At 43.6% G+C, this 13,950-nt stretch overlaps 1 protein-coding gene and 1 long non-coding RNA gene across 7 annotated transcripts in view; one reads left to right on the top strand and one right to left on the bottom strand.

Moving 5' to 3' along the window:
- The window catches only part of SLC1A2 (solute carrier family 1 member 2), a 419,386-nt gene that overhangs the window by 242,027 nt on the left and 163,409 nt on the right, over positions 1-13,950 (bottom strand). Inside the window, exon 1 of one of the 4 annotated variants that reach the window (XM_085643493.1) lies at positions 7,505-7,647. The exons of the other annotated variants lie outside the window; for them this stretch is intronic. The gene's annotated coding sequence lies outside the window, so the exon portion shown is untranslated. Of the gene's footprint in view, positions 1-7,504; positions 7,648-13,950 lie in introns of those variants that run through there. 4 annotated transcript variants of the gene reach the window in all.
- Positions 1-13,950, top strand: part of LOC146859781 (uncharacterized) — a 200,256-nt gene that overhangs the window by 75,245 nt on the left and 111,061 nt on the right. The window lies entirely within an intron of this gene.

Below are 13,950 nucleotides of genomic sequence, written 5' to 3'. Positions count from 1 at the left end.
ATTAAACACGTAAATCTGACTTTTCACGCTCTTTTTACGATGATACGATCACGTTTGGGCATTAAAGTTACTTTCTGTGTTCAGAAATGCGACTGTTTCACAAATTAAACATTGAAACAGTAACTGACAATTCCAAAAGCATTTTTAAGGGCCACACGTGTTTGAAAGCCTAGGCAAATTGCGTGCAGTGCAAACGAAGGGGAGGGAGGGCCGCACACATTTAAATACAATGATGTGGTAAAAAAAAAAAAAACACGAGCGCACAGCATGTGCCCTGGCCACGAGACTGAAGGAGCTGATTGCTGCGCGCATGGGGTGACTTGAGGCCTCCCCCCACCCCGAGTCATTGACTGATTCTCAGAGGGCCCCGTCACAGATGTTGTAAAGTGCTGCGAAGCCCATCTGATATAATGCGCTCTAGCAGCCAAGAGCCGCCTCACCTCTGGGTGAACATTGCTCAGTCAGCGAGGGATCAGGGGGCGGAAGTGAAGCAGCCAAGTCCTTGGAGCTCAGTAATCCAGGGATGATCTCAGCCGACGGGCATGCAGCGCTCGCTCATGAATGAAAGCCTCGTCCCTCCTTTCACAGTCAGGTTTTAGACGCGCTTCCGCAGACACAACAGCCCTCCACAATAGGAATACAAACCTTATTTTTATGTAGTGCTTGGTACCACGGTTGTTCCACTTCGTAGAGCTGTAAATAACAGATCTTTGTGTTACACATTTGAGTTTTGCTCAAAATATCGACCTTCTAAGGTAGAAATGCTGACTCGGCCACACCCAAACATGGTGTTAGCTAGCAGTAGGTAGTCCTTAGGAGAGGTATTTGACATGCTCGCGTGACCCGTCAACTCTCTCAACTTGCCCCTTGAGCCAAGTCCCTGATAGGCTGAGCCACATCCAATGTCCATGCATGGCAATAATGTCGAACATTACGTAACTCGACTCTTAAGACAGGGTGTGTGACACTTCAAGAGACATTAGTTTATTCTCTCACGGTTGATAACATTACGCTTGGCAGCTGTCTGTGTGAAAATTGTTTGGTAAAGTATGACCTCGAGTAAAAAAGTAACGTAAAATGCTTGTTTAATTTATTTTCGATACAGTTTTTAAGTTTCGCAGTGAATGTTGCTGATGCTACTCGAGCAAGACTTTAAGGGGCAAAAACCATAAGAAAGGCGTATGCGACCAACACAAATCACTAGAAAAGCACAAAACACAATAGGGAATTCGGCAAAATTAGCTTCTGTAAGAATTTTTTTTTAAAATGACTCGGATGTAGTTTACATCTACATTTGAATATATCACATTTGCAAAATTACTTCTTTAAAGCGGTGAGTCTCTATTCTAAGGAGTTCTCCTGGAAAGCCTTTGAGTTCTCATATACCTCAATGCGAAGACATTTGTGCATGCGGAACTGCACTTTGGAGACATTTATCTGTGAAAATCAGTCTTGCGTGTGTAAAATTGCCCAATTATTCTTGAGAAGAAGACACCTGGGTCCAGATGTATGACCATTTATAGCAGTCGGAAATCGTCCCATTTAAACCGTTAAAACAGAATGCGGTATATAAAAACCCTATTTTGCAAGTTGGTGACACACAAAATAGGGTTTGCAAGTCGCTATTAGAAAGGAGCATACCGAGGGCGCCCCTTCCTAATAGCGTGTATTTACAATTGTTTATCGGCTGCAATGGCAGTGTCACAACACTCGCAGTTTACCAAGTACTCCAAGTAGGTGGCAAGCCACTCGCAAACGGGAAAGGGTCTCTAGCGGACCCCTGTCCCTTTGCGAATGGTTTGTGAATGGTTGCAAAAATATTTTTTAAGAGCAGGCAGTGCTCCCCGGACCACTGCCTGCCCTTAAAAAATGAAAAGAAAACGTTTCATTTTTTTTAAAAAAACGCATCCCGTTTTCTTTTAAGGAAAACAGGCCGTATTTGAAAAAAAAGCGCCTTTATTGAAAAAGCAAACACAGACATGGAGGTCTGCTGTCCCAGCCGGCCACCATCCCTGTGTTTGTAGGCCATTCCCAATGGGTTGCAAATTGCGACCTGTCTCATGAATATTAATGAGGCAGATACCTTGCGACCCATTTGCGAATCGCAAATAGTGTCTCAGATTTGCAGCTTGCAAAATGGAATGGTCGTACATCTGGCCCCAGTATTCTTAATTCTCCACCAATGTTCCTTTACCATTGCCACCCTGGATAAACATTTTCTACTGTCCTTAATAGGAGTTAATCTCCAAATATTTCCACACTGGCATGTGGCTGACAATTCGGGATTGGTGACTTTTAAAAGTAAATTTGCACTCTTACATCAATACATTTTTACTGAAGTTAGATACGCATAAATGCATTCTGGACCTGTTTCATAGTGCACAGCCTGACTATACGTTACGGCACACACTTAATGCCTGGAGGGCGCACGCCCTTGTGTAGCAGCACATCAGGACAAGATGCACATGTCTTCAAGACGGATGCCGTTCAGGGTCCATGCCCCCCGGTACTCAGGTAGGTTACGGGAAATACCATATCATAGGGTGCGGTAGTTCCCTCTTTTGGGATTACCTCCCCTTTACGAGTTATGGTGATCAGTATGGGAGACAACGTGGTAATGATGCTAATTTTCTTCCCATACGAGCTGCAAAATTCAGAATCTTGCATTGTTTCCTCGAACACATTTTCCAATTATTATCCGCTCAAATATTTGGATAGAGAAGGGTGAAATTTGAGCACAAGTTCATTTATCCATCTGACTGTGTATAACTTATTCAGGTAAATGAGACAATTAGTTGGCAATTCGTTTTGAGACACCTAATGGGAGAGACCCTTCGGCTTAAAAGCTTGTTCTAAGTTTCACGTGCAGCCCTGCCCATCGCCCGCTACAACCAAGGTACTTAGCCAAACCTCTTATGAGAGTGAATCTATCCCAGACCAGGAATTAGACCAAAATATGCCTCATTCAGGGAAATCTGCTCCATAGGAGGAGCTTCTATCGGGGTCAGACAGAGCAGCCGCCCGAACACATGGCCCGAGCCATGTGTTCGGGCTCAGTTGAACTCATTTTTCAATATTTCCCACATACTTAATAAATAGGGGAAGCAGATATAAAAGAAAGCTGTTCTCGTTTTAGTGTTTATTTTTTTGTCAACGCATTAAGTACTTTTCCTACTTGTAAAAAATTAAAGTTAACCAGTGTTTATACATGTTGCCACCTACAATGTTGAGGTGACGGGGAGAGGGAGGACGAGGGGGGCTTCCTGAGACTGGACAGGCAGTCTTACCACTCCATCTTCTGAAATAGACACTGTACCTACAGATTGTTTGCTCTCCTATAGAATCCGGCAAAGCTTGTTGTTCAACATCGTTATTTTCACCCCCGGAATTCTAGGCGAAATCAATGGATTTATTTTCTGATGCTCCAATCCTTTCGTTGTTTGAGTCTAGCTTTCGACAACCTGGTTATAGAATATGCAAAAGCCGGGGTCCAGATCTTAAACCCTCTTTATTGACAAATTGTCCATCATTGATCGGGCAGACACAGATACACTGTCGCAGAACGGAGCCTTGACATCTGAATGGCACCAAGTCCAGCTAGCTATGGGGTGAGCTGCATCTGGAGATTTGAGAAGTGGGGGTGGCTATATTGAAGAAATGTCTATAGAGAAGGGTTTGAAACAGAGCTTTGATCTGGTACTATTTCAATGTAATATATACCCCCTAGACCTATCCCTCAAACTGGGAGTTGCCCCTGATATGGCATTGATTTAACTCAATAAAGTAACGTTGATTCCTCAGGAAAAAGTTTTCCTGGTAACTCAGTGTGAAGGAATCCCCTCTTCATGGTGTGCTGCTTTAGCCAGAAGAGTGAGTTCAGTTTTACAGGAAGACATCACATTACCTATGTCTTTATCTATACAGGATCAATGGTTATAGAAACGAAATGGGTTTAACCTGCGGCACAGCTCTTTCATTTAAAGGTTATTAAACTCCGTTTTCAAGAACGCCATTTTATGCTTCTGAATGTTATCAATGACAAAATGTAATCAATAGTATTTGTCTGAATTAGGAATGCATTTACGATGGTGCTAGTTTGTAGGACAATGGGGATGTGAAATTAATGGAATCAGTCACAAAATAAAAGGTGAACTACTTACATTTGAAAATAAGATACACATCAACGCTAAACTGAATCCTGAAGGTTCACAATGAACATCATCGACTATGGCCAACAAGCACTTGCAAAATACGTAGATCTCATCTTTGGGACTATTGGCTTTGTCAAAGCCTTTTAGCCATGATGTAAGGCATCGCCAATTATGTACAGCCCAGTCCCAAAACCTATCGTATCATTTTGGAGCGGCATGCATGCGCCTACAAAATGACACCGCCACTTTTTTACCTCCTCATTAGCAGATAGAACTTGGATTAGCAAATAAAAATAAAAAAAGCACAAAATTCATGTTTCAGAAAGTGGGTGAGAAAAGCAACGGGTGTTGGAAGCTTGGAAGGATCACGGGTTCAAAATGGGCGGAGGGAATCAACATGGGAGACTCCTCACCCAATCCAAACGCTGCTTTCATGTTATTTCCAAGCATCAGAGAAGCGTTGGTATTGGCCTTAGCGGACTTGTTTGCTGCTCGCTCAGGGATTGTGCTTTTTCTCCACCCGTCTGTGCAACACAGCTGGGTTGGAAAAATAGAAATGTTCATGTAAGTTTGCCCAGCTTAAGACAGACGGCCAAACTGACATGCACACTTACAAGTGCCCACCACTCCTCCTCCCTGCTGCTTTCCATAGGCATAGAGGCCAGGACAGCCTAGAATCGCACCAGCTTAATCAGTGAAAAATAAAATAATAATAACATTCTTTTATTATCATTTTATTTTTTAACTGCAGGCTCTAAGGAGTGGGGCGTTGCTCCTCCGCCATTACGGAGGAGCCGCCGCTGTAAAGAAAAGCAAATAGGTGAGGGAGAGAGCAATGTGGACCGGGGGTTGTTGAAGAGCGCAAGTGGCAAGCAGTGTCAGTGGGGAAGAGTGTATCACAAAGGGGATTGGAAAAACCACAACAGTGAAAGAGAGCATCACAGAGAAGGGTAGAGAAGCGCACTAGAGACAGATGGAAACACATGCACTGTTGTGAAGTGCTTGAATAAAAAGAAAAAGTAGTGCATGAAAATGTGTGTAGTGTAAGAACACAGTAAAGCATCTATGTGGCAAGGGAGGGACAAACACAAGCAGAGGAAAGAAGCGCACACAAGGTAATGAATAGGAAGCAAATAAACAAGAGTGACAATGAAGTCAATAAATGGTAAGCAGCTGGAGGGCTCTAAGCTCACTGTGAAATGAAATGAAATGAGATTTATAAAGCGCGTTGGCTACCCGTAGGCCTCCCAGCGCTGCGGACAGACAAACTGAGAGCAAGGGCAAGAGAGAGAATTAAAACAACCAGGTTTTCAATAACCTGCGAAAGGATAGAAGATTGGGTTCCTTACGTAGTTGGAGTGGGAAGGCATTCCAGCCCATGGCACCATTATATGAAAAGGAGCGGCCACCACATCTGGAGCTTCTTATTCTAGGTTCTGTGAGCTAACAATACATCTACAGCAGACAATGCGCACACGAGTAAATGAATAAGAAGCAAGTACATGAGTGTGACAATAAAGTCAACCAATGGTAAGCAATGGGAGGGTTGTAAGCCCACTGTAATCTAACAAAATGCAAGGAACTCCAGGTTAAATCTACAGGAGCAGCTCAACAGCCCTAGAAACTTGAGGTTATCAGCACATAAAATTATACTGTGGTTCTTTTAAGGTCATTTCGGCATTTACTTAAATATTTAGGGACACATAAATTGAATCCAGGGTTAAACTTAAGGGCCTAGTGATATCAGGAGATTGGAGGGTGACAACCAAAACAGACACTGGGTCCCTTTAAAAAACCATACACTTAAAACGATGATCGACAAATGCAGCTAATCAACACGGTGTAGGAAGACTGAGGTTTGAGAAAGGATAAACTCAACCTTTGACCCCTATTTCTGTATAGCCAGAAGCTGTGCCACATCATAGGCTCGAATGCCGACAGCCAACTCAGTACACAAACAAACCACAAACCAACACCTGGAGCTATACAGAGAAGAAAAAAGTGGAGGAAAGAGTTGGCCAAGGTGCCCAGCTAATGTGGAGTATTCCTTTTAAAGGCCAAACTCCCTCACCCACCATAGGTGGCATGTTTCATCATCGGGAACCTCCTCGCACTGAGATACCTAGACACGGTGCGGGCTACAAGCCAGCTCAGTTCGACATCCTTCTTAGGTTCAGTATCACATGTTGGGTGATAAGACATAACTTGTGTACAGAGCTTTGGAATATGCACGAGTCAATGGCTTCTTAGAAAGATCCTTATCTTGCGTCCTTTGCATCGGGGCACGAGGGCGCCTTCCTGTTGCCTAGTTCCAGTAACAGTTGTACATCAGAATATCAGGTAGAAAAATACTATAGACAAAACAGTGACAAGCACAATATCGTGAATATAAATCTATATGTATCCTAGTATCAATTTAGTAATCTTGCCTCCACATCTATGTACCTTGAAGATATGTGCGACAGCCCTTTTCTCACTCTGTTTGCGTCCATGTTCACGAAGACATGACTCGCCAGAGCTTGTCTTCGATATGTGGTGCTACGCTGAGGCCCCCCTCCCGACTCTTGCACTAGTAGGAGCACATAGCGGACCCCTCTTTGCGCTTTTTTTATCCCCCCTTTTTAGCTTTGTCTGTTTGTGCTATAAGTATGTTGGCGCCTTGAACTGTTTAACATGAATTGCATCCTCATTTGTCTACAAATTTGGACACTTGTGGAACTATGGAGCTGTAAAACCAGGTTAATGCTTATATTTTAATTATTTTAATTAAGTGTAAAAAGTTTTAATTTTTTGGTGACATCATGGATTTGCTGTGTTTTTTAAGTACTTTTATGGTCTATCGTTAATTAGACCGAATAAAGATTTCAATTGAATTGATATATATCATCGGGGCACAAATAGGTGGAATTAAGAATCTATGGACCTTGAATTTGCATGTAGCCTGAATTTACCCATACATGGACTTAAGAATGATAAATCTATACGTCTCTATATATACTTACTTTCACAATATTTCAGTAGTTGCCATCTGTGTATAATATTCTTGATGCACAATATTTAAAATACGATATTCTGGAAGAATACCAATGTGACATCCATTAGCTTGGTAGATTGTTCTAAATTACTCGGAGAGAAGCTAAACGACAAGCACCGGAATGAGGTAGAGGGTTTAATTACTGGTTCAGCGCGAGTACAAGGGTTATAATGCTATCAGGACAGTGAACTTTTCTAAATTTTACAGGAAGAGACATTTTGCAGGAGAACTTCTCTAGCAGCCAATATTCGTCCCTGGTCACTTCGTTATTTTCATCAGAGATGCTTTTTTTTTCGGTGCTTTAATTCAGAATTCTTACCTGACCAGTTCCTCCCAGCCCCAGTTTTGTCTCGTAGCCAGGAGATTTCATGTTCATATGGAAGCACCGACAAGCCAGCAGCTGACAGGGCTGATATATCAAGCAGGAAGGACTGACCATTGGCTGTGCAGCCTCTGTTTGTCACTTAGATATTCAGTCCCAAAGGCCATGAACTATTTCCTGCAGTATGACGTCACAAACATTGTGGGTCAGAATGTACTGTCCCCGTTTATCTTGGCTTCCGTGTGTGCTTACGGGCTCACGTGCACCCAAACAAGTCTATTTTACTGTGTTTTGTTTACACTCTTGCTCCAAAGTCCGACATTTGTCTGAATTCCTGTAGATTACCAGGAAAAATGCTAACTTGGCAAACAGTCGCCATTTACACAAATTATCTAGGGGCATATCAACAACAACCGGCGATAATTATCTCTAAGCGCACTTAGCGCTAGGATAATTATCGCCGGCTAGCGTGAATTTTTATCGCTGAGATAGCGTGCTATTAGCAACACTTATCTCAATAGCGATAAAAATCCTCACGCTAACAGGCTAACGTGTGATTATCGCTGGAAACCCAGCGATAATCTCACATTACCTTGTTGATAGGGACAGGCAAACTTAGCCATGATATCCTCCTTCCATAGGATATCATGGCTAAGTCTGAAAAATACCAGACGTAAAAAAGCAGCGTTAACCGCGGTTAGCGCTGATTTTTTTGTCTCTAACAGGGTTAGCGACATTCTTGATAATAGGAGAAATGTCGCTTAGCGACATTTCTCCTATTATTTTACTCTGGAACGCCCCCTTTGCATCTCATTAGAGATGCAAGGGGAAGCATAGAGTAAAAGGGTGCTAACATGCAAATTTGCATGTTAGCACCCTGTTGTTGATAGGGTGCTAGTTTTATCTCTGCAGAGATAAAGCCCTTGTTGATATGCCCCATAGATCTCTTGCCTCGATCCTAAATAACGAGCATGTATGTCCAACGCTGAACGTCCCTGCTGCAGGTTCCACAGTCGGGATGTCCGCTGTTGGTCCATGAGGGCAGTGTCTACACTAGATCTTCAGGGTTATAACATGCAATAATTTACATACAATTAATATGAATGGAGGTCATTTAAATAGTGAGTGGTTAGCCTGAAGAGTTGGCACACTCTCAGCCCTCATGGACCAATAGTGTGTTCCCTTGTCAGTACCAAAAAACAAAGAGAGCCAGTCAGTTTTCCATGACCTAACTCGCCACAACATGGAGAATACAAAATGTTTTCTTATATATCCCTCCCCCACCAGGTTTGCCCATGAGTGGCGTGATTCATCATAACATAACGTGTATTTGTAAAGCGCACGTTCACCCAGAGGTCTCTTCGCGCTGAATAGCAGATGTTCATTGTTACCCCAACTCAGATGGATGAAAGGCAGAGTGGACCTGCCAGGATTTGAACCTGTGCCCATGAGGTTGAACACAGGCCTCTACAATGGATGCATTAGTCCACTGAGCCACCAAACCCGGCTACGGGCCCATCCTGTACCGCTGTGGAACGGGGTATGCTGCAACCAACGAATTACATAGGAGCACTTATAGATGTATATTATATGATGTAAAAATATGAAAAAATAGGAGTGGGGGTATTTCTATGTGGAAAGAAGATATTAGAAATACCTGCCTAGTAGGTAAATTGGTTATCCTAAATTATGTGCACACTCGCAGCCCTCATGGACCAATGGTGTTCCCCCTTGACATACATGTTTCCATGAGCCAGCATAGTGCATAAGGGCTGGTCTTTAAAACACTAGTACTGATGGCTAGAGATGGAGTGGCCTGGAGGGATCTATGTCTTGGGGCAATAGGAGGACACCTATAAATAGCAGGGCTGGGGAAGAGTCCGGATGGCAGTACCCTACGGAGATACCCCCAAGATACTGGGCACTGCTGGGAAACCTCACCCAGTGTATTTAATATTTTAGCAATCTACCTGCTCCTAGTAAATGCGCCTCACATGCGCTGCTGCATTCCAGGCACATAGTATGATAGTGGCAGGTGTGGTTTGAAGAAATACACTGAAGAGCTTAATAGTGCCCTAAAAAAGCTGTAATGTGATGTACAGGTTATATTCCCCAAATAAGTGCTGTCTGGTCTCTGCCAGAGATGTCAAGCTGTCCTTAGTGCCTGGAGCTCACCCGGTACTGCTCGTTTCCTTACATTTCGGTACTTAAGTGTCTGTTTTGTAAATTTAGGGCCAAAAGGAAATTAACTCTGAGAAACACAAGGCATGAACACCTCACACCTGGGATGGGGATCGAGGTCTCTGCGCTCTTCTATTCATTAATCCCAATGAATCTGATCTCTAAATTCTCGGGGTCACTGAGAGAGGTTCAGAGTTTGAGGAACAGACCCCAGTATAGAGTTGTGACTTCAGAATCAGAAATAACTTTATTCGATCTAAATAAATATATAATTTAAGTACATAAAAATCTAGCAACTGCATTAAAAAACAATCAATATACAAAAACCACAAGAATAAAAAAAGTGGCCGCTATGCACTGCTTTCAACATTATTAACAGTACACAGTGTCTGACATGCACTAAGCGTGCGCCAGTGTGCCGGATATATAGAGATGTAAGTCAAGTAGAATTAAGAGCAAGGAATGACCACAATGGAGGAATTCATCAAAGAGCTGTTACGAGAGAGCCACAAACTTACACCTCAAACCGTAAAGGAGTGAGAAGGGAAGGTGAGGGCCCCCGGGCTAGCTAACTGCAGTGATGACCCATCACTGCCCCTGGCTCGAGCTCCTGACTCTCATCCATTTTTGTCCCCAGTGGCACTTGTGAAAAGAGCTACAATGCTATACTTCGTGCACTATAATAATACTTAATTACAGTGAAAAAACAAGACAAGCAGCCTCGTCAAGTAATCACTGAACAGCAGCTAGTGCAACCGGACGCACCACAGGTGACCTCTGCCCTTCAGGGTCAAGGTCACATGCATTGAAGTGGCCTTACGTAGCCTGAGGGGAGCCCCCTGCAAAGTGCATAGAGGGGCCCCCTTCAGGACTTACTCTGGGGCTCTCGGGCCTGGGTACTGGGCTGAGGGGGGCTCCTGGAGCTCGCCCCCACACATCTGCACTGCAGAGGCCTTTGTTACGTCACTGATGCATTGTGTACATCTGGATCACAGCCTGTCCCAACTGCATGATGCCTCCTGGAGCTGGACTCTGGCTGTCACAGTCTGATGGAATCCATCACATCTGATGTAGTTGTGGATATGAATAAATCTGGTAATGTCTTTATCGTGACTGTCAATGTATGCAGAATTGCAATAATGGGGCCTATTTTCAGGAGTGCCTTCAAAATCCGGCATGCTTTAATGCTGTGACACCAGATATTCGACGTAGCACGTTCACCCTCTGGCCTTTGATGTCACATCCCCAGTCGTCTGCACCGTGTGATGTCTATGGTGCTTTGTTGACAGGTGGTAGATGTTGGCTGCTCGCTGTGATTGGTGTGTAGTACATTAGCAGTTTGTTTTCCGTGTATTTCCGTGTACTCTTTGTATTGCATTCACGTTTTTATTAGCAGTAGCATCTGCTTCACTGAGTAGGCAGCCTGCTTGCAAAGCACATCGGTTAAGCATCTTTGCCTGCCAAGTAAATCACTTTCACTGCACGTGTATTATCGCCCAGTTGTGAACATACGTTTTCACTTAAAAGTTACCAAACATAAAATAGTTGCTTCTGCTTGCCCAAAGGCGTTCTTACATTTATGTATGATAATGTATCTACTTATTTAATTCCATTATTTCGTATATTTTCGCAAAGGTATTGTTTCTACTGCAGGCCAGAAGCTCACTCGTGCTTCTTACATTTCCTGGAATGTTTTTTATCTTTGTACGCAAAGGCCCAGTCGAACTTGTAATTAACGCCCACAATTTCGGTTCAAGAGTGAGAGGGAGGGGAACAGACCTTGTTTGTACCCACTGCTATTGCAGATATGCAGACCGGAAACCTGAGCAGAAGTCACTGGTTCCTGTGACGATTCTCCTGAGAAGCACATACATGAAGGGGTGTGAGGGTGAGCACCGTCCTCTCATTGGCCAGATTGTGAGTGCTGCCTCGTACAATCACACCTCATGCATTAGGACGTTGCCATCTGGTCACATTAGTGGTCACTGGTTCCTGTGACGATTCTCCTGAGAAGCACATACATGAAGGGGGGTCAGGGTGAGCACCGTCCTCTCATTGGCCAGATTGTGAGTGCTGCCTTGTACAATCACACTTCATGCATTAGGAAGTTGCCATCTGGTTACATTAGTGGTCACTGGTTCCTGTGACGATTCTCCTGAGAAGCACATTCATGAAGGGGGGTGAGGGTGAGCACCGTCCTCTCATTGGCCAGATTGTGAGCGCTGCCTCGTACAATCACACCTCATGCATTAGGACGTTGCCATCTGGTCACATTAGTGACATTCTTTCTATTTCCCTTTCTAATGTGTGCCTGTGCTTATTTTATAGTGATAAATGGCATCATACTTCGATATTTATTCAATAGGAATGTAATTAATAATCAACTCTTATAAAAGCTGAAATTGTACTACGTAATCTGTGAGTATCGGAGCGATATATAAAATTATCCAGTACATTGTTGTCAGCTCTGTCATTCCCTGTCCCTTCCCTGCAAAGGTGACCGTCAACAGAAGATTCAGGGAGACCTGGGCTAGAAATGACCTACAGGAGAATCAAACCTATATTTTCATGAAATCTACATTCAGGTAAATGCACATGCAATGACTCTAATTGTCTCTCTTTGACATAATTTGCCAGTAGAGTACACCCCATCAAAATCATTCCCTAATGACCTTATGTTAAATACCTCACATCCTGATTAGGGGTGGGCGGAATTTGCGAAATTCACTTTTGCAAATTATCACGAAAATGTTAAAAATCTCCGCAAACACGCGGAAATATCGCGAAGATGCAGAATTTTTTTTCCCGCCCGTTCGCGGTAATTTCTGCGTGGTCGCGGCTCGCCAACTTACCCATGCGGTTGCTCGCGGGCGCGGCCATCTTGTTTTCACTTGTCTCGCGGTGTATGATCGCGAGAAGAAAGACGTGATCGCGCGACGAATGACGTTACTGCGGGCGCGAACTGTCGCGAGACAGCGCAAATGGCTACCAACAATCCAACATGTCGTGCAGAACGCGACCGGATCGGGAAAACTTGTCGGCGAACGCGGGTATTCAGGTAAGGCGATCGTGCACACGCGAGAATGTATTATTTTACAGCGCGAGAAAGCAAAAAATTTCCGGTAAAATGCGGATTGCGGAAATTTTGACATTTTTGCGCTCTCCGCGGAACGCGAAAATGTCAAATTATCGTAATTTCCGCGAGCGGAACGGAATTTTAGCCCAGGCCTAATCCTGATGTGTAATCCATCTGAAAGTATATGTAGAACTGTATGCACCTGCTCCCATCACAATGTTTATTAAAAATGTAAATGTAAGGAGAACTCTAGGAATCTAGAGGCATCATAACTTCTACTTTTACTGCAAATATATATGATATTACAGACACTGGATGTCACCATATTATTTAATAAAACTGTAAATGTATTTCGAATTCTTATTGTCAGATTATCTCATATTGGCAAATTCCCCCCTAACCCTCTCTCCAAAACACTGTTCCTTGGCCCCTCCTTCGTCTAACTTTCTATGAACTGTTGGCCGAGTGTAACTGTTGAAACGCTCCATGGGCTGACGTGCCTATTAAAGGAAAAATAAACATAAAACGCCCCTTGCATCACCCATCTGTCTCAGAACAGTCCCATTCCTAGTGACACATGTTTTGGGTTTGTTGACCAATCTTCTGAAAAGCGAGTCTGACGTCAAAAGCTGGGACAGCACTGAGTCCAGTAGGCTAGAGCATAATATGGTATATTGATGAACAAACTGTGTGCAGGAGTCATCTCTGGCCTACTTTTTGGTTTATGTGGACAACTGATAGCTTCGGGACACAGAACCGACGGTGAAGTTGAAAGTTCAATTGTTGCAGTCAGACACTGGCTGGACGGCCTTTGGGAAACAACATGCGGGAGCTGAAAGGTCATACACCTGTTTGTTTAGAAACAAAGGGCTTGATTTAGAGCTCGGCAGATAGGTTACTCCATCACAAGGTGACGGACATCAGCTGAAATTTACCTCCTATTTTATCCTATGAGATTTATATTTCGGCGGGCGGGACATCCGTCACTGATGTAACGGAGTAACTCGTCCATCAGGTGCAAAGAAGAGAGAGATCCAAACACTCTGGAGCCCAGATACCGATGATCAGCGGATCACATACCATTGAGAATGTGGTTCTAGAATAATCCTGAGATACAACAAATCATAGGTTTTTCTTTGCAACAAGGGTGTTATATATCTATCCATCTATTTCCCTATATTGACCA

This window comes from Triturus cristatus, chromosome 3_1 (genome assembly GCF_964204655.1).
Source record: "Triturus cristatus chromosome 3_1, aTriCri1.1, whole genome shotgun sequence".
NCBI lineage: Eukaryota > Metazoa > Chordata > Amphibia > Caudata > Salamandridae > Triturus > Triturus cristatus.
The sequence above is the reverse complement of the archived record's forward strand: the minus strand, read 5'-3'. Positions and strand labels throughout refer to the sequence as shown.